Below are 18,760 nucleotides of genomic sequence, written 5' to 3'. Positions count from 1 at the left end.
ATAAGAAGGGGTGTGTAAAGCTCAGTGTTGTGTAATTACCAGGAAATTAAGTGAAATGACATGTAATTATGCAAAATGCATCTCACACTCAAAAAATTGCCTGTACAGTCCATTCAGGTAAGCATTTTACTCGAAAATATATTTTCAAGTTGATTTCTGGCTGCTCATGTTCAATACACAGCAGCCCATGTTTGGTTTTGTAGTTTTGCTCTAAAAAATTACAAGAACACTCTGCTTGGGTAAAGACTCTACCTGAAATGTTGTGTTGAAAAACGACCCAAACAGTATATCTCATGTAAAAATTTCTCTTAAATTACGCAATGTGGCATGATTTCAGAGTAATTTTGCGTACATTTCATTACCTGAAATTACGCCGCTATAATTAAAATTTCACCCAGGCCTACTTATAAGAGCATTTTGAAAGCATTAATATCACCCACAGGAGATATCCTTGCTTGAGTAGAGTCTCAGTGTTGGAGAGTTTCTTCCTATAGAGAATGTTGAGTAGAAAGCCCTTGAGAAACATGATCGGGATGTGGATCTCGCCTGTGTCCTGAGTGCAAATGTCTTGGTCATCTTCATCTTGAGCAAATATGAATGGCAGTGAAATTTCTACCATGTACTAGACCTATGACGAGGTCTGGACTGTAATTATGGCGACCTGAAAGACTGAGTTGATGGTTCCACAGGAACAGGTGTGGGTTGAGGCTCTTGAGGAACCTTTGTAGAACTACTAGGTGGAGAACACTCCACAGGAGCTATTGGTAGTGGAGGCAGAGGTGGTGTCAAAGGTCGCTCTGGTGTTAGTGACAGAGGAGGAGGTGGGGAAGGTGTTGGTGGGAAATAAGAGCACGGTATAAGAATAAGAGAAGCAGGTCTACGTGGCACATATGCTTTGCCATACTCAAGAGTCTGATTCTCAAGGAGTTTTCAGAAACCTCATGTTGCTAAGCCACTCCACAGTCTTCTCCGCATTAGCAGAAGTATGCCTCAATGTTGAATGATGTCTCATCAACTATTTCTTCTATGTCGAGGGTCTCAAAGAATGACCCCTTAATGTCCTCAATGTTAAACAGGAATGTGGTCTCTCAACATGCCTCCTTTTGGATCTCCCTCTGCAAGAGCCCTAAAAGAGTGAGATGGGGCACTGTTGCCCCTCAGATCTTCCTCCAGAAACAATTCATGCTTCTGCCTTTCTTCTTGGCCTTGTATGCAAATCTTCACATGATCCCTCAAGGTGAGCACGGAGAGGGATCTGCACGGATAACACCCTGTGGGGCTGTGAGACTCGGAGTCATAGGATACAGACCTGATTAGGGGGGCTGCTTTTGGCCATTTTTGGGCCACATTTTGGTCATTTCGCAGAAAGGGAGGGCATTTTGTGAAAATATATTCTGTCAGGAGGAAAGAGAAAAATACTCTCAGTCCTTAATGTCGAGTGAACCAATACTGAGAATGTTGTGAAAGGTATTTGTGAGGGGAAAAAGCCTTAAAAAAGGCAGCGCTCACTGTTCCGAGATTCTGTCACCAGTAGCAAGATAAAAAAGCATTTGCAATGCAATATGTCTCGCCTTTGGGAACTTATATGTATTTAACTACGCAGCACATTAGCTTGAGTGCTGAAAAATCTACTGTTCTTTAACATGGAGGGAAAGTAAGCAGCAAACTGTGTGACACACTAGGCATGAGAACACATGGAGGGAAATATTGCCTTTCAGCTGGAAATGGAATAGTCCAAAGCTCTGTTTTTAATAAAAAATCAGGGCCTTTGGTGGTCATATCACTGAAAATACAAGATTTGAAAAAAATATTGTCGTCTACGGGTGCTCATGGAAGACAATTTCTATGGACTAGAACCTAGAGAATGGTAAAGTGATTCTGGTATTTTACTGACCCCTGCTGGTCATTTTCTATCAAGAAGATTAAATTGAGGCAGTTGCTAGAAAAAAAAAAGTCCCTCAGCAGAAAGCAATTCTGGTATTTTACTGACCTCTACTGGTCGTTTTCTATCAAGGCAGTTAAATAGAGGCATTTGAACAGAAAAAAAGTCCCTAGCCAGTCCAGAGCCCACAAAGTACGTACACATATAAGTATATACAAGAGGTCTCGAATGCTCGACCTAAAAACTGAGTTAACTGCCATGTTTTAAGTAACCCTGGGCGGTCAACTACGCTCCGCTCGTGGAGTTTGCGGAGTTTTGGTAACTTCGCGGTTCGCGTAGAATGCGTAGTTACCGAATACTACGAAATCTGCAACGTAGCTTTGCTGTTTTTCTTCTTCGCACGCTCAATATGTGTTCTTGCATGCGCTGTAACAACTTGCCGTGATTCTGCATTTGCTGACTCGATTTTCTATCCGTTCGCGTGCGCCACGAGATTTGGAATCCAGCCGCACGATCCCGCGAGAGTGTGCGAACACGTCATTCGGACGCGCGATCTGACTTCCGGCGGCAGTGTTGGTAAGATCGGGATCCCGAACACGCAGAAACTACAATCTGGCGAAGAATATCTCTCGAGCATCATAAAACCTTCTCAAATGATCATTATGCTCAAAAAAACTCCTCAGATTGTGATTTGACTGTAGTTTTTTGTGCAAGGAGTCCTTTTTCTTTTACTTTTTTTTTCAAGAGGAAGGAAGTGCCCCTGAGTCTCCAACTTCCTGTTCCTGTCCATCAGGCTCCTCCCAGTGCTTTGTCCATTTGCTGTTCACTTTCATTTGGATTTGGAGATGGAAGGATCACTGTTTGTGTCTGTCTGCTGCATCATATCATTGGATTGGATTTGAGATTTTACAAGTAAGTTGGAGAATTGGTGTACTTGTGTGTTTGATTGGGGCCTGTTTGTACCTACATTTGTTGGGGATTTTCATTGTTTTTAAAATGTATTGTGGGTGGCCTGTAGTTTCAGTAGGGGCCTAGTTGTTTTTCAGCCAGTAGGCCCAGAGGTACCCATGGGTGCATGTTTCTGTGGTGTCTGTTGAATTTTATTTTAAACATCATGTAGGGCATGGATGGCATTGGATTGAATTGCTTGTGGTTGGGGTGTATTTCACTTTTTGGATGTGTGTTAATAAATAAATATCTTTGTTGCATGTGTGTGTTTCTGCTTGCTGTGTAACTGTCCAACCTTGCGTAGCCATGTTGATTTTCGTTTTTGCATTTTTGTATTAATGCTGTGTTGTTTAGCAGGCCTCCTTTGTCTGGTCATATAGGCCTGCTTGAGTTCATTGTTTTCCATGGCCTGTTGTGACTGTGAGGGACCATGTGGCTTGGGGCCATTTCGTGGTGGTAGTTTAGAAGTGTGCTGATTTTTTCCATATAGGCCTGCATGTCTTTTCTTTGTTCCCCTTGGCTTATGCTTGTTGTTGTTGTGGCCTGGACATGTGGGTGGCGGCCATTTTGTGAAGGCAGGCAGTGTGCTTTTGCCATAGGCTTGCATTGTCTGTCTTCCATTTCTTTTTGTTGTGGGTGGCTAGCGGCCATTTTGTGGAGCCATCCAGGCAGTGTGCTTTTGCCATAGGCCTGCATTCATTGTCTGTATTCCATTTATTTTTGTTGTGGGTGGCTACTGGCTAGCAGCCATTTTGTGGAGCCATCCAGGCTGTGTACTGCTTTTGCCATAGGTCTGCATTCATTGTCTGTCTTCACTTTCTTGTTATTGTGGGTGGTCTGGCCATGTGGGTGATGGCCATTTTGTGGAGTTAGGCAGTGTGCTTTCTTTTGCCATAGGATTCAGTTCCAAGCTTGTGGCCTAGTCTGCCAGTAGGCCCAGAGGTAGTCCTCATGGGTGCATAAAAACTGTTTCTGTGTTGTCTGTTGAATTTTAACATCATTTATGGCATGGATGGCATTGGAATGAATTGCAAAATGTGTTTTTTGGGGTGGAATTTCAGTTTTTTGGTGTGTGTTAAATAAATAGGCCTTTTCAGCCAGTAGGTAACCCTAGGTGTTCAGCTTGCGCAGTTTTGGCAACTCCGCAATGCGCGACAACGCGGACTTACACTTTTTGTCTTCTTCGCATGCTCAATATGCGTGTTCGTGCACACGATAACTACTTTTTGTAAAGATCGCGATGCCGAACACGCAGAATTTGCAATCTGGCGAAGAATATCTCGCGAGCAGCATAAAACATTTTCAAATGATGATTTTGTAAAATAACTCCTCAGGTTGTCATGTGGCTGTAGTTTTTTGAGCAAGAAGTCATTTTTCCTTTTTTATAATTTTTTATAATTTTTTTAAAAGAGGAAGGAAGTTCCCCAGAGTCTCCAACTTCCTGGTCCTGTCCTTTGTCTTCACTTTCTTGTTGTTGTGGGTGGCCTGGCCATGTGGTGGCGGCCATTTTGTGGGACCAGCCACTGTGCTTTTGCCATAGTCCTCCAAGCTTGTGGCTTAGTCTGCCAGTAGGCCCAGAGGTACTCATCAATCATCATGGGTGCATGAAACAACTGTTTTTGTGTTGTCAGTTGAATTTAAACATCATTTAGGGCATGGATGGCATTGGATTGAATTGTAAAATGTGTTTTTTTGGAGGTTCACTTTTTGGGTGTGTGTTAGGCCTATTCAGCCAGTAGGCCCAGAGGTACTCATGGGTGCATGAAACAACTGTTTCTGTGGTGTCTGTTGAATTTTATTTAGGGCATGGATGGCATTGGATTGAATTGCAAAATGTGGTTTTCTTTCTGAGGTATATTTCACTTTTTGGGTGTGTTAAATAAATGCCTTTTTTGCATGTGTATGTGTTGTTGTTGTGGTTGTTGTGTAACTTTCCAACCTGTTTTTATCCATGTGGATTCTCGTTTTTACATTAAAGCTGTGTTTATCATGCATCCTTTGTCTGGACATATAGGCCTGCTTGAGTTAATTATTTCCTGTGCCTAGTGCCTGTGAGTGACCATGTGGCTGGGTGCCATTTTGTGGTGGTAGTTAGTAGTGTGCTGTTTTTGCCACATAGGCCTGCGTGTCTTTCCATAGTTCCTCTTGTCTTACTGCTTCCAAATCCACCCCCATTGCCAGCTGCAGCTCCCTGATGCTGCATCCATCCCACGTGATGCACACATTTAGGCCAAACAGGCTCCACTACATTTTTGTTTTTGTTCTTTGCTATTCTTATTCTTCCTGAGTGTACACAGTACACCAGGAAAGCCCTGGCCTTGCTGTCAAAGTCTCATAAATGGCTACACTGTTGTTGTTCACTGAGTTACTAAAATTTAATAATTGTAACCACCACACACTAAGAAGTTATATATTATATTAGTTTGATTGTACTATCTTTTGACTGATGTTCTTCTGGCTTTTTTGCTTTTAGGTGCACAAAACACCGAGAAGGAGGTGCCATCATCGCCCGTTTTGCTGCCAGACAGACGTCCTGCTGCTGTACACGACGTGACGTGTGAGTGACCTGACCAAACATCTCTGCAACTTGTGCAACTGAGTGCTGCTGACATCTGGAGAAGATGGCCCCAAAGAAAGCAGGTACCAGGTCCTCAAGTACCAAGAAAGTTGCTATTAAGAAGAAGGAACAGAAGAAGGAAGTGACACTTAAGTCTGGTGTGCCGCCCAAAACCTTTATTGGGAAACCAAAAATGACGCCTGCAGCAGCGGTGTCCGGGCTCAAGCTGGGGGCAGCACCTCCGCATCAGTGGGCCCAACCCACCAACCCAAGCACATGAGTGTGGGAGAGGTAAGCCAGCATAATGGTGGAAATCAGTGTTGCTGAGCCTGAGCTAAACTTATCGCTATCTCAAAGTAGTACCCAATCAACGCAGGAGGAAACACAGCAGATAAGTGGTCAACAACAACAGCCACAACCACCACCCTCAATAGTAGTTGTTGTTCCTCCTGAAGTAGAGGCAGTTCAGGAAATTGAGACTCATGCAGAGGAAGAAGAGGAAGCCACTCATTCAGAAGATCCATTGTCTTCCAAATCCCCATCAAGGTAAAGGAGGGTTAGTCCATCAAGTTCTTCGTCAATCCCCCCTTCTGATGATCTAGATGCCACTTGGAAGCCACAAACTAAGTCTGTGAGGGAGACACGTCCCAAGACCAGGCTAGGGAAAAGGAAGGTTCCAGAAAGCCTTACACTTATGGAGGTTGATGTAGAACAGCAGGATAATGATGAGCCACTCATCACGAACATCACACCCAGCCCAGAGGAGATGGAGACCAACATTATTACCCTATCCAAAATCACTGCGAGGGATGTAGCACGCATACCTCCAACACAGGTAACACCAACACGACCTACAGCCTCCATATTTGCATTAGCAAAGGCCCGGCAGCGACCTACATCCAGCACAACCACCACCTCAGTAAAATCGCTGCGAGGGATGTAGCACGCATACCTCCAACACAGGTAACACCAACACGACCTACAGCTTCCATATTTGCATTAGCAAAGGCCCGCAGCGACCTACATCCAGCACAACCACCACATCAGTAGAAATAGGTAGTGGTACCGCAGAGTCAAATTCGACACACACCCTTCAGTTCATTCGGCAGTGGAAGTGGCTCCTGCAGCAGGAGACAAAAGTTGAGCTCCCCAGTTTGGGACTTTTTTACGGTTAGCGAAAAGGAGGAGAACATTGCTATATGCTCCATTTGTAATACCTCTGTTAGTCGGGGTAAGCTTGGTATAAACTATGGTACCGGAGGCCAAATAACCCATCTGAAAAAGCACCACTTGATCAACTGGGAGGACCACCTTTGCGGCATAAAAACTGCAACCATTGGTGTTGGTGGGGATAAACGAGTAGAAGATCCGATCACGGTGAGAGAGGAAGGACAGGGAGACATTCTCTCTGGTAGTGGTACACAAAGTAGCCCTTTCCCCAGCAGTGCAGTGTTATCGTCGGCCACATCTTCAGCAGCATCTCAATGGCACAAGAGTAAGTGTCCGCCTGAGACAGCAAGGAGTACCGCAATGAAAAAAAGTGCGTCGTTGAGCCTAAGAGAAAGGAAAACCATGCAGCCTACCATTGTCATCATGTTTAGGGGGGAGGGGCAGTACGAACGCAACCACCCAACAGCACGTTTGTACAATGCGAAGCTGGCTAAAATGTTAGCACTGGACCTTCTCCCTTTTTAGGTCTCGCCTGAGCTAGCGCTTGCGCTGCTCTGCTGCGAGACATTTTGTAAGTGGGATTAAGTGCTACCCACAGTCTTTTGGCTGGCCTAAAGCTTGAGTGCACAATCACATGCACGTGCACAGCTGGCATCTAATGGCTCCTCGGCTCCCACTCCCCCATCCTTTCTCCCTTCTCTATAGCTTTGGCTCCTTTGTTTGCATTACACCCTCCCTTATCTCCCCACTCTTTTCGCACTCCCCCCTCCCTTCTAGTCAGCTTCCTTGAGGCTCCTTGGATTGCACTTCCCCCTCCCTTCTCTCCCCGCCTCATCCCTGATATGCCCCTCTCTTCTCCCTTCTCTATAGCTTTGGCTCCTTGGTTTGTATTACACCCTTCCTTCTCTCCCCGCTCTTTTTGCACTCCCCCCTCCCTTCTAGTCAGCTTCCTTGACGCTCCTCGGATAGCACTTCCCCCTCCCTTCTCTCCCCGCCTCATCGTTGAGACGGAGGAAGCCGACAGAAAAGGAAGACAGAGCCATCCTGCATGGTTAATGCTTTTGCAGGCTATGTAGGACCCACCTCTCCAGTGCTTGATTTGTAAAAGATGCAGCGCCGGGGCCACCCTCCCATATGCGTTTGTGCAGTCTCTGCGTGCGCTTATTTAAAGCTTTCACAGAGGTGGATTTACATTACACCTTGTAGCCTTATAGTCAGGATCTTCCCATGCCTACGTGTTCCAGTGCCAGTGTCCTCATCTTTTAGTTCCACATCTCCCTTTGTCCACATTTTACAATGTCTACATCAACCAACGTGCAGGCCTCTGGGTGTCCACATCTACACTTCTTTCAAGCTCTCAGTGCCCATGCTATGTAGGACCCACCTCTCCAGTGCTTAATTTGTAAAGGATGAAGTGCCGGGGCTACAATCCCTTATGCGTTTGTGCAGCCTCTGCGTTTTGCACATAATTAGGAATTGCCCCACATAATCTATCATTTGCTGCATAATCTGCAGATTGAAACCAACCCAAAACAAAAATGTAACACAAACGGATTACAAGTTACTAAAAAGACAGCAGCATGTCGCATTTACAAAGGTTGACTGAACAGCTTGCTCTTGCTAGGACCCACCTCTCCAGTGCTTAATTTGTAAAAGATGAAGTGCCGGGACCACCCTCCCTTATGCGTTTGTGCTGCCTCTGCGTGCGCTTATTTAAAGCTTTCACAGAAGTGGACTTATATTACACCTTATAGCTGAAATCTAATCCTCCGGTGCCGCGATTGCTGCAAAAGAAAAGAATTCCCTCGTCAGCGGCATCAACGCTTTACTTTAACATGCTGATTAGCTTATTCAAATTACTAGGAAATGTGAAAACTTTTAAAAGCACCTCTACTCGTGCTCTCTCTGTGCCTTGAAACTAATATAACAGTCCTGCAGCGCTTTAACTCCCTCCCTCTCCCTCACCAGAGAGCGCGTCTTTTTATTAATTACTTTCAGCCCATGCCACCCTTACATGAACAAAATACCAGCACTGTGCCATCTTAGTCAAACATTATGGGCTTGTTGTTTTAAAATATACACAGAGCGTGCATTTTGTAATTATGCTCAGAAGGTGCAATGTAAATAGCTAAATGCACGCGCTCTATATATTTACAAACAACAAGCATGGAAGGTTTTAGTCAGAACGAAACTCTGGGTAAGCTGGAGACATGGCTAACTTTTGTGAACAATTAATCCTCCTCCACAAGCGTGTGAATCCTGCTTCTACAGCTCCTTCCTCTCTGCTGGGAACAGACAACAGGCACCACTGTGCCACAAGGCAGGCAGAGACCTCCTCCTTGATGAATGGTTTAGAAATTCCACGTGTGAACAGTAAACAGACCCGAGGCGCCAGGAGAGCAGAAGCCACACAGAGACATCCTCCGTAATTGTTGTTTCTTCTCTGAGGCCAATTAGTTGACGCTTAACTACAACCTTTTTGCTTATATCAAAAGCCATTTTCTTTTACAAAAAAAAGGATACTGTCTGAAACAGTATTGTTTGCGTGGTCGATTTTGATTAAAACTTTGTTCGACCAATTTCATAATTTCACACACCAACTATCGTACTATCCGAGAATATTCCACAGACAAGTCTCCTTTTATTTTTTTCAGCATCTCCTCTGATTTAAAAGCACAATTGGTCCGGAAGGCTTGATAAAAATACAAAAAGAGAAGTTGTATTTGTAAATTCACCTTGGACACGGCTATGGTGTTTTGCAACAGTTGATTGGTTCTAAACTCGCATTTATTTATGACGTCAAACCCTACAAATATATTACTAGCAGTGATTATTTATTCAGTCGGCAATTTATTGGAAGTGGAATCCGTGAGTTGCAGGTTGAGCTGCATTATAAACTGGTGCGCGTGTAAAGCGCTCCGATGCCTTCGGGTCGAGTTCGCTCTATATTAATGTATTTCTTTTTTGCCCCCCCCCAAAAAAAGGACTCAAAGGAGCTAATTCAAATTGCTTGAAAATGTGAAAATTTCATAAGCACCTCTAATCGCGCTCTCTTTGTGCCTTAAAACTATATAGAACAGTGCTGCCGTGCTTCTGTTCTGCTTCAGTGGGTGGATTCTAAACTATAGTATTTCGTTATTCAGCACAATATCCTAGGTGCAACAACATCAGCTGTTGGATGGCTAAACCTTGTACATTATAAGTGTTTAGCCATGCAACAGTTGATGTTGTTGCACCAAGGATATTGTGCTGCATAACTAAATAATTATAATCCCAAAACGCATCTCCCTCTTTGAGCTCCTTTGCTAGCATCGGAGCGGCCCTTTCAGATCCCCTTACACCCCGCTCCACAGACCCACCACACATTCTAACCAGCAGCAAAAGGTTGAACACCTGGTGATTTGAAAAGCCACCCTTCCTCTTGGCCCACCGCATCCCCCTTACTGTTCGTAACACTATCTGTAGGCACCTTGAGGCTATGTGTTAAATCCCACTGAAGCAGCTCAGAAGGTTAAGAGTCTGCTGCAGAGATGTGTGTGCAACCTGTAGGCCAAAGCCTTTGAAATGTTTGAAATGGTGAGGCAGCATGGAGGGCTTATAGGCTAGTCAGACAATGATGTGGGGTTACTCAGTATGTGTACAACGTGTATGTAACACAATTAAGTTCAAAGACCCATTAAATTAGCTAATACTAACACCTACTATTTACTATGCTTAGAAACTGCAGCGGTGCAGTATGAAGCGCTATACATAAACAAGTTAATAATATTAAGACAGCACATTAATAGCAATTTCAGCAGATGTGTGCAGCCTTCAGGTCAACGTTTACAACACCAAGACTTTAGGCAAGTGGGTGACAAAGCACAGGCGGCTAATGTGCCTGCTGCAAGGTATTCTTCTCGTTACCCTTCAGTTGGCAGGTTACCATCCCTGTAGGACAGCTTGTGGAGAGATGCCCGCTCTTCACAAATCTACAGGTTTCCATTCTTGTCGAACCACCAAAACACAATCTTTGCAAGTAGGAACGACAGCAGTTGTTTCATGACCTGGAAGGCAGGTTTCTAGGCCCTCTGGATATTAAATCCCGCTCCGCTCCACATAAATATGGACTACAAATACACATCCCCCCTTTCACCACTACAAAAACAATTAAAATACAGGCTGTGATGTTATATAGATTTGTGCTCCCATCCTATCCTAACTATGCATGTTAAACAAAAAAGCTTTGCGTCCAGAAATTTACATTTGGCATAAAGATAACCTCTACTTTTTGGAGAGTCAGGCAAAACGAAACGATACCCAAAACAAATGGAAACATGGCAAATAACTAAATAAATTCAAACAAACAAAATTACATATTTTTTACTATGCAAAACAGCATTTGGATTGCTGCAAATCAAAATTAAATCACACAAACAGAACACCGGATTACAAAACCAAAAAAAATGGACGCAGGCAAGTCTTAAAAGGGAAGGGAATTTACAGCTAAATGCAAGGTTTCACACTGCACGCACTTTCACACTATGAAGGGCTCCGTCTTATCTGACCATCAGATCTAACTTGAAGTACGAGTCTTTGTCCACAGTCAGACACCTAGGGGAGATTTTATAACCTTTGGATCTATTTAAACTACGCGCACATAGTGCCAATATCGGCAATTGTAGTCACATATACACACATGATACATCAATGAACCACACAACACTTTGTAAGTGGAGAAATATTGCTGCAGGTTTATTAGCATGACCTATATGCAAACATGGTGGGTTATCTTACGGGCGATAAGCCTAAATTACACCGTGGCAGTCGCCAATTGGTGGATACCAAATATTGGGAGGGGCCACCCCTCCCATCCGTGGACCACCAGTCCACTCGCTTACTCATGCCCCCCCCCCCGAAAGAGGTGGGCGGAGCGTTCATGGCAGCCCCCGGTTGCTCAGACCCACAACTGCCCGTAGGACTAACGGGGCGCCGTAGTTCTTCCAGGGGACAACGCTAAGACATCCCTGGGTATCCTGGCTTAGCACCAAGCTGTGCTGCTGCATGAAGTACCCCTTGGTATCTGCAGACTCTGGATCGCCCTGTAACTCCTCCTGCAACACAAAATAACATGTTAGAACCTAACCCCCCCTCAAACCCTGTACCTCCGTCTGCCGGGTAAGCGGAGGGGCGGGCAAGGCGAGACGGCGAGGGACAAGAGGCTGAAAGATGGGCGGGAACAGCCTAAATACTCCTGTCCCGTCCCCCTCCCCAGAAGTGAGGTCGGCCGGACGTCTTCCCTGGACCTGACCCAGGGAACTAGACCGGCGACTCCAGTGCCTTCCTATGGCACTAAGGCGGCCGCCCTTTTGAAGGGGCTGCTGCGCAACCCCCCCGGGCAGCCTTGCATAGTGCCAATATCGGCAATTGTAGTCACATATACACACATGATACATCAATAAACCACACAACACTTTGTAAGTGGAGAAATATTGCTGCAGGTTTATTAGCATAACCTATATTCAAACATGGTGGGTTATCTTACGGGCGATCCCAGGGCAGGCCAACACCTATGCCGCCTGCCCGTCTGATAAGCCTAAATTACACCGTGGCAGTCGCCAATTGGTGCATACCAAATATTGGGAGGGGCCACCCCTCCCATCCGTGGACCACCAGTCCACTCGCTTACTCACGCCCCCCCCGAAAGAGGTGGGCAGAGCGTTCATGGCAGCCCCCGGTTGCTCAGACCCACAACCGCCCGTAGGACTAACGGGGCACCGTAGTTCTTCCAGGGGACAACGCTAAGACATCCATGGGTATCCTGGCTTAGCACCAAGCTGTGCTGCTGCATGAAGTACCCCTTGGTATCTGCAGGCTCGGGATCGCCCTGTAACTCCTCCTGCAACACAAAATAACATGTTAGAACCTAACCCCCCCTCAAACCCTGTACCTCCGTCTGCCGGGTAAGCGGAGGGGCGGGCAAGGCGAGACGGCGAGGGACGAGAGGCCGAAAGATGGGCAGGAACAGCCTAAATACTCCTGTCCCCTCCCCCTCCCCGGAAGTGAGGTCGGCCGGACGTTTTCCCTGGACCTGACCCAGGGAACTAAACCGGCGACTCCAGTACCTTCCTATGGCACTAAGGCGGCCGCCCTTTTGAGGGGCTGCTGCGCAACCCCCCGGGCAGCCTTGCATAGTGCCAATATCGGCAATTGTAGTCACATATACACACATGATACATCAATAAACCACACAACACTTTGTAAGTGGAGAAATATTGCTGCAGGTTTATTAGCATAACCTATATGCAAACATGGTGGGTTATCTTACGGGCGATCCCAGGGCAGGCCAACACCTATGCCGCCTGCCCGTCTGTTAAGCCTAAATTACACCGTGGCAGTCGCCAATTGGTGCATACCCAATATTGGGAGGGGCCACCCCTCCCATCCGTGGACCACCAGTCCACTCGCTTACTCACGCCCCCCCCCCCCCCCCCCGAAAGAGGTGGGCAGAGCGTTCATGGCAGCCCCCGGTTGCTCAGACCCACAACCGCCCGTAGGACTAACGGGGCGCCGTAGTTCTTCCAGGGGACAACGCTAAGACATCCCTGGGTATCCTGGCTTAGCACCAAGCTGTGCTGCTGCATGAAGTACCCCTTGGTATCTGCAGACTCTGGATCGCCCTGTAACTCCTCCACAGCCTAGGGAGTGGCCACCGTCACTACCAGGGCCCCCCACCAAGGCACCCCTTCTTACTTACAACCTGCTGCTGCCAAGGCCTCCCCTAGGTCCAGAAGAAATAAGTCCATGCCCAGTCTTGAGAGGTGCACCCCGCTCCCCCTCCAGGCACCCTGTGGACTTGGCGTGTAGTAGACCATGCCTAATGAAGCCAAAACCACTTTGCTCCGTGAAGCTGCGCATGGCGCGGTTGACTTTCCTCCGCAAAACCTCAATGGCATCTCCCGAGCGTGCTCCTCTCCAGGCAGCCCGTGGTGTAATTTCTGACCACCACAGTTCGCATGACCCCAGGCTATTGCTCAACTGGCAAAAAGTGTCCCTCATATCTTGGAGCAAAGTTCTCCTACCTAGTGTGGTCAGGTCATTTCCTCCCAAGTGAATCACCAGCAGATTCGGTGGAGGCCACCCCCCCCCCCCCCCCCCCCGAGTCTCTGCTTCAGTTTCCTGGTCAGTTCACTCCAACGCATGCCGGGATAGCCCAACCAAGTGATGTTTGTGGCGAAGAAGCCATTACGCCATTTTCTGACCTCCGCCCACCGAGCCAGTCTCGAGATGCTTGAATGGCCAATTACCCACAATTTGGTTCCTGATAAATAAAGAAATGGTGGTTTGAAACTATTTATTGTATCGGTGAACACACAGAACATCACATCTAAATTACACATAATGCAACACGGCAAACGTCAGAGTGGCTTAGGCCCCACTCAATATTCCAAATTGCAATGATCCAGGGGAGGTGCCCCGAGCACCCACCCCACACCCCATGCCTAGGGTCGGATGTACCATTTGTAGCACTGAGACTCCCAGCGCCCCACTTGCTTGATACTCTCCGTTGACATCCCCGCTAGGAATGCCGTGGTAGCTGCCCCTATTCCAAAGGAGTGGCTGCTGAACTTTTTGGTCCCGTCTGCCTGCCCTGACAACCGAAGACAAGCTTGCAGGATGTAATCGACTTGAAACCTAGTGACCGGGAACCCATCCTGATGCACAAGTAGGTATCCCGCCCCCACCGGGCGAAGGGCCAGGTAGGCCCTGACCCAAACTATAGGACAGTATCTGGCATCCCCCAGGCTTTGCAACAAGATCAACCTCCCCCGCCCGGATTGGTCTGTTTTGGACTGCCTCACTACTATCTTGAGACAGCCCGAGTCTAAGTCTATGTCTTTGATGTTCAAGGCCACCCCTGAAGTGTCTGACTTAGATCGCGCCACCAATTCCCCGATCCTAAAGGCCCCAAAGAAAGCCAGTGCGAAGCAGGCAGAGAATAGGGTAGCTTCGTACCCCGAGTGGGTGGCCGTGGTCATGCAGTCGAGCATACCTTGGATAGGGTAACCAATGGGAGACCTGATGTCAGGCGAACGCGGTTCATTCCTAGCCCACCCCTGCAGTGCAGCTTTAATCACGAAGGCTTTGGTGGGGTCGAACTGTCCCCTTAACTTGGCGTGGTGGCTAATGGCGGACAGGTGACCCAAAATCCATGGGTGTGATTTTCCCTCATCCTTGGCCCACAACAGGAATTGTTGCACACTAAGTTCCATAACAGCCCGGTCCAACTCCCATGCCCCGGAGAATTTGGCCACACAGCTCTTGTAACGCTTCGCCGTCCTAGGGGCTAAGGACCGCTCTCCCAGACCCCTCATCCGTAGTTCCACTTGAGCAGCAGCCACAAGTGTGGCGGGAAAGGGGTCATCTCTTCTCTCGCTCTCGGCCAGGCCTCCCGGAAACGGTGCCACTGAAATCGAGAGAGAGCGTCAGCGGCTACATTCAGAACCCCTTGGATGTGCCTAGCCCTGCATTCCACATTGTTTTTCAGACATGCCCTCACTAGCTCTCGCAGCAAACACAAAACCAGGGGACAACTAGCTGACTGTGTATTGATGGCCTGTACCACGGCTAAGTTATCTGACCAAAACTAGACTCGTTTTGCTGCCAACGCCCTAGGCCATAAGTGAAAGGCGATAACTATGGGGAAGAGTTCTAGTACCGTGATCTTGGACGTGATCTTTCTCTTGTGCCATGCATTTGGCCACTTCTCTGCACACCACTCCTTGTCCATGATCACGCCGAACCCTTCCCGGCCTGACGCATCTGAGAAAAGCGCTAGTTCTGTGTTGCTGGCCCAGGGCTCGCGCCAGATGACCGACCCATTGAAGTTGTCCAGGAAGTCAGCCCACATGAGTAGGTCTTCCCACATGCCTCTGCTCAGCTTGACCATGTGATGCTTCTTTTTCACAGGGGCTGTGGCTCTCGCTATCCTGCGCGCAAATACCCTACCTGCGGGGATTACTCTGGCAGCAAAATTAAGTTTCCCCAGGAGGCTCTGGAAGAAAGCCAGGGAGACCTTATCCTTCCCCACTGCTAGCCTAATCTGCTGTCCCAGGTCACGCACCTTGTCTACTGGCAGCCTGGCTTCGCCTGCAACCGTGTCCAGTTCTATGCCTAGGAAGGTGAGGACCTGCGCTGGACCTTCTGTCTTTTTGGGGGCTAAGGGGACGCCAAGCTGCTGCGCTAGTGTCTGAAAATGCGTAAGAGCTGCCTTGCATTCCTGGGTGCCATCCCTTCCGATGAATAGAAAGTCATCTAAGTAGTGGGAGACCCCTGCCACCCCATAGGAATGCTGTAACGCCCATTGCAGAAAGGTGCTGAAAGCTTCAAAGAAGGCACAGGAGACCGCGCACCCCATGGGCATGCACTTGTCAAAGAAGTACAGGCCGTCCAGCTTGAAACCCAGCAGGTGTTGGCTGCTTGCGTGCACTGGTAGCAAACGGAAAGCTGACTCAATGTCTGCCTTTGCTAACCAGGCTCCTTTGCCCGCCCTCCTGACAAGGTCCAGAGCCACATCCAGCGTACAATATGACACAGAGCAAGCGCTCTATTGGAGCCCATGGTTCACAGAGTCCCCCTCCGGGTATGATAAGTGGTGGACCAGTCTGAAGGTCCCTGGCTCTTTCTTGGGTACCAGCCCCAGCGGGGAAACCACAAAGTTCTCTAGCGGAGGCTCCCTGAACGGACCCGCAACCCTCCCCAGTCCTAGTTCCTTCTTGACTTTCTCATGCAATACCGCCGGGAGGTCCCTGGCTGATTTGAGGTTGTCTGCCTCCTTGCAGGACAACGGGCCTATGAATGGGATAATGAAGCCTTCGGAGAACCCCTTCAGCAAAAGCGCGCTGTCAGTTTTGTTGGGATACTTCCTAAGAAATTGTAGCATGTTACCCAGGTTAACTGGGGATGGCCCCTTGCAGGCGGGGGATGCGGACGAGCTGGAGGGTACCAGGGGCTGGAGACCCTTGTGGCAGGAGAGAAGTGGGAGCGAGCTGCCATGTGGCGAGACCGGACTGGGATTGGGGGGGGATGCGACTGGGGGTGTCTGAACTGCCTCCACTGGCCTGTTTACAAGAATCAGATGGTTTCTTGTCCTGCTTGGACTGACACGTGGTTGCAGCGTGGCGGCCCCCGCATTTGCTGCACACGTGTTGAAACCTGCACTTGCCCCCCCACGAGCATGCGCCTGCGTTGAAAAGGTTGCACGTCCCTGGCGAAACTCTCCTGCCCCCCCCCTGCTACCTCCCCTGCGCGTCCCCCGAAAGGACTGCCTGAAGGGTTTGGGGCTGGACTGGCTGGGCCCTGGCAGAGCGCCCCCTCCCCCGTGACCTTAGGCTGGGCGACTGTGCTCTGCGCTCCCCGGGAACCCATGTGATCCATCCACAGCTGGACCTCTTTTTGGTCCCATTCCATTTCTGGGCATATAGCCATCTTCTTCCTGAATTCCCGGTCGTAGTTGAGCCACCTTTCTCCCCCCCACTTCTTTGCCTCGGTGTGAATTAACCTTTGGTACAGGACAAGCGCCTGCCCTTGCTCGGGGAATTTTTCAAGGATGACGGAGGGAAGGATGGAGAAGGAGGACAGCCAGGTGTCAATGGACTTATCTGGCCATTGCTGGAACCTGATCTTCTTGTCCTCCTCTTTCCCCCCAACCCTCTGAGCATCTTGGCCGTGTTGGCCCAACAAAAGTAAAGAAAATATGTCCAGAAATTCTCGCCTCCAAATAAATTCTTTAACTGCCACGGGCACTTCCCAAGACCATGAGCTGTGACCTGACAGTAGAGGAGCGTGGGTGACCGCCTTCTTAGTTGATGCCGGCAGGACTGATACTGCCGTTGACGAGATCCCGAGCTGCGGAGGGGGGGGGGAGGAACGCCTGCAGCGGGGGTGGGGACCAGCAGGGAGGTGACGGCACTAGGTTGTGCAGCCGGCGGCTCCCCCCAACTGACTGCTGTCGTTCACCCCCTGCCAGAGTGGGGCCTAGCCCAGTGGGCCTTGCAGGCGCAGCCGCCAGCCTGGAGGCCACCTCTGGTCCTGCTGCTACCACCTCTAAGCTCTTGCCTGTGTCGATGCGGGAGGAACTCGCTAAAATGGGCAACTCTGTGGCCTGCATGACTTTTCCTTGTAGCGCCCATACATTTGCTGCCGAGGTCAAGCCCCTGCCCACACAGGCTGCAGGTGAGGTTCCCCTGGATGTTCCAGCCCTCGAGAGGCCAGCTCTGACCTCCTCCATGAAGCTCTTCAGAGTGTCATTGAGCTTACCCAAGTCCTCCGTGGTAGCAAAATTCGTTTGCGATGGGCCGTCGCTCGTAGGGGGGACAGTTCCTAGGGACAAGGGCTGCGGTGCGGGCCCGGTTGCACCTCTGGGGATAGGCGCCGGACGACTCCTGGGTGGCGGCGCGTCCGCCGGGAAGTCTTTCACCGTGGCCCTGCGAATCCGCTTTGACCGGGATGGCCCAGCCTCCTCTATAAGCTCCTGCCCTGTGGGAGAGCCACCAGAAATGACCTATGAATCATCGGGATTGCTGGCCTTCAAAAGGTCCGCAGGCCAGCCCAGGCCCTTGGACTTGGCGAGTTCAATGATGGCCGCTAGCTGTGCGTCCTGGGAGGTGCCCTGCTGAGTTTCCTCTACTTGGGACGTCATCGTGAAGAGCGACTGGGTACCCTGGCTATCCATCCCTCGAGATTGGGTCGCCTTAGTTATCCTGGTATATAGCTAGAGCGACTGTCGGGTCCGGACCTGCGAATTTCCAAGATCTGTATTGAAATGAAGAAAATATTAGCTTAAAAGCCCCCTCAAACGTACTTCCTCCTATGGCCTAATAACCTTTGACTTGCTCTAGGTGCCCCCACTGTTCCCGCTGACCCACTTACACTCCTTGTCCCTAGCAGATAGTTCCGGCGGCTCTATGGGTGAACGGCGAGATATGTGTGGGAAAAAGAGAGAGGGTTAGTATGTAACACCCCCCCCACAGTCTGCTGCTCCTCCGCCTTTCCCGGCGGAAAACTCCCTGGAAGGCAGACTCCCCCACCCTGCATAACCATAACCATGTCCGGAAAGACTTTCCCCCCCGCGCAAGGCCGAAGCGATGGGCATGGGCACTGTGGGTACGTTGCCTGTGTCTGCGTGTGAGGGCAGGGGGTGAACGCAGATTAGACAAGGTGTT

At 49.0% G+C, this 18,760-nt stretch overlaps 1 long non-coding RNA gene across 1 annotated transcript in view; it reads left to right on the top strand.

Annotated features, from left to right (window-relative positions):
* LOC146854252 (uncharacterized) overlaps window positions 1-5,423 on the top strand; it is a 48,221-nt gene extending 42,798 nt beyond the window's left edge. The window contains exon 3 of the long non-coding RNA XR_014980751.1: window positions 5,304-5,423. This is a non-coding gene — a long non-coding RNA (uncharacterized LOC146854252). The remainder of the gene's footprint in view (window positions 1-5,303) is intronic.
* Window positions 5,424-18,760: the final 13,337 nt, after the last annotated feature.

Source organism: Triturus cristatus, chromosome 4_1 (assembly GCF_964204655.1).
Source record: "Triturus cristatus chromosome 4_1, aTriCri1.1, whole genome shotgun sequence".
NCBI lineage: Eukaryota > Metazoa > Chordata > Amphibia > Caudata > Salamandridae > Triturus > Triturus cristatus.
The sequence above is the reverse complement of the archived record's forward strand: the minus strand, read 5'-3'. Positions and strand labels throughout refer to the sequence as shown.